The sequence below is a fragment of the Dendrobates tinctorius genome, unplaced genomic scaffold, assembly GCF_039654945.1.
Source record: "Dendrobates tinctorius isolate UK_male_01 unplaced genomic scaffold, ASM3965494v1 ptg000655l, whole genome shotgun sequence".
NCBI lineage: Eukaryota > Metazoa > Chordata > Amphibia > Anura > Dendrobatidae > Dendrobates > Dendrobates tinctorius.
In genome coordinates, this window is record NW_027362306.1 from 10,001 (window position 1) to 12,500 (window position 2,500).

Genomic DNA, 2,500 nt, shown 5'->3' on the forward strand with positions numbered 1-2,500 from the left:
CCCGGCCTCAAGTCACTGTAGGGCGGATGCGGCACCTAGAAAATTCCTCATTCCGGTTCTTTTTCACTTAGTCGTTTTTTTTTTTGGCAAGAATGTACCCCAGGATGGCCAAAAAGCCAAAGCCAGGGACTGAGAACCATCGAGCATGCTCTGAGGGGACATAGTCAGAGGGGGCGTCCGCCTTCCAGAGCCCTCCTTCCCACGAGGACTCCAGATTTGCCCCCCCCCCCCTGACAACAGCCATCGCCTCCAGAGAACCAGGGACCACCGAGGGAGGGTCTGGTCGAAGCTCAGGTACCCAGGATAGCTTCTCCGGCTTGGGCATGGACCGCCAGACAAAGCCGCGGACCATGAACCATCCAGCCTGCTCTGAGGGGACATAGTCAGAGGGGGCGTCCGCCTTCAAGAGCCCTCCTTCCCACGAGGACTCCAGATTTGCCCCCCTGACAGCCATCACCTCCAGAGAACCAGGGACCGCCGAGGGAGGGTCTGGTCAAAGCTCACGTACCCCAGGACAGCTTCTCCGGCTTGGGCACAGACCGCCAGACAAAGCCGCGGACCATGAACCATCCAGCCGGCTCTGAGGGGACATGGTCAGAAGGGGCGTCCGCCTTCTAGAGCCCAAACTCGGCCACGGACTCCAGATTTGCCCCCCTGAATGCCATCACCCTTCAGAAGACCAGGGACCACCGAGGGAGGGTCTGGTCAGGCTCAGGTACCCCAGGATCGCCTCTCTCACTTGGGACGCACGACCAGCAAAAGTCCCTCCTGGAGCCGTGGAAGTTCAGTCTCGGCCGTATTTTGCAACTTCCACGACAAGAGGGACCACCTTCTAAGTCGCCTACCCGAGCCAGAGAACCATAGGAACAACCGCCATACATCGGGGTAGAGAGAGCCCACTCTCTCCTATATTCTCCCGCAGGTGCGCATTACTATGTATTTGCATTGCGGGACAATGTACTTCAATGAGCGGGACAAAGTCGGAAATGTATCCGACCTCCTGGAACTGTGCGGCTGCTACAGCAGTCAGAAATTCCCCATTCCGGTTCTTTTTCACTTGGATTTTTTTTTTTGCAATTTTTTGCCTAAAACGTATTCCTCCAACATGTACTAGCTCATGACACTTGAAATTTTTGAGCCAATTGATAATAACAGCTTTTTAGAGCTCAAAAACAAAAAAAATTTGAGCGAACAAAAAATGTTCGAAAATGACCTCAGCTCCTGGAACTGTTTTCGGTACACCTCCAGAGAGGCTCCCCTGCCTGGAAGTCTGTCACTGCTCAGCTCGAAATTTTTCTAAGTCCCAAAATTCGGTTTTTCATCCAAAATTCAACTTTCTGCCCAGGATCCACAAACTTTAAACCCAGTTGGGGGACCCTCCCTGGGGGCCCTACAACATACTGAAGCCCCCCTGTGGTGGAAGTAGGGGAATTTACTTATTTTTACACAAAATCACAAAATTCCATTTTTTGTTCGCAAAACACTTTTTTGTCCTCAAGAAACTTTTTTGTCCTCAAAACACTTTTTTGTCCTCGAGAAACTTTTTTGTCCTCAAGAAACTTTTTTGTCCTCAAAACACTTTTTTGTCCTCAAAACTCAATTTCTTCCATAATTCGACTTTCCCCCAAAAAACCACACATTCTACCCTCATGGGAGGCACTCTCCCTCGGGTCCCCACATCATATTGACGCCCCAGAGCGGTGGGAGAAGGGGAAATCTGATTTTTGCACAAAAATCCAAAAATCGCTCTAAGTCCAAAAATCCTGAAAATTTTTCTAAGTCCCAACGGTACTTTCTGAAAAGTGTACCCAGGCCCCTGGAAGCCTCCTAGGTACACCTCCTGAGACTCCCCCCTTCCTGGAAGTCTGACACATCTCGAAATTTTTCTAAGTCCCAAAAACTGGTTTTTGCTCCATAATTCGACTTTCCCCCCAAAAGCCACACATTCTACCCTCATGGGAGGCACTCTCCCTCGGGTCCCCACATCATATTGACGCCCCAGAGCGGTGGGAGAAGGGGAAATTCGATTTTTGATCAAAAATCCAAAAATCGCTCTAAGTCCAAAAATCCTGAAAATTTTTCTAAGTCCCAACGGTACTTTCTGAAAAGTGTACCCAGGCCCCTGGAAGCCTCCTAGGTACACCTCCCGAGGCGCCCCCTTCCTGGAAGTCTGTCACATCTCGAAATTTTTCTAAGTCCCCAAAAATGGTTTTTGCTCCATAATTCGACTTTCCCCCCAAAAGTCACACATTCTACCCTCATGGGAGGCACTCTCCCTCGGGTCCCCACTTCATATTGACGCCCCAGAGCGGTGGGAGAAGGGAAAATTCGATTTTTGCACAAAAATCCAAAAATCGCTCTAAGTCCAAAAATCTTGAAAATTTTTCTAAGTCCCAACGGTACTTTCTGAAAAGTGTACCCAGGCCCCTGGAAGCCTCCTAGGTACACCTCCCGAGGCGCCCCCTTCCTGGAAGTCTGACACATCTCGGAATTTTTTCTA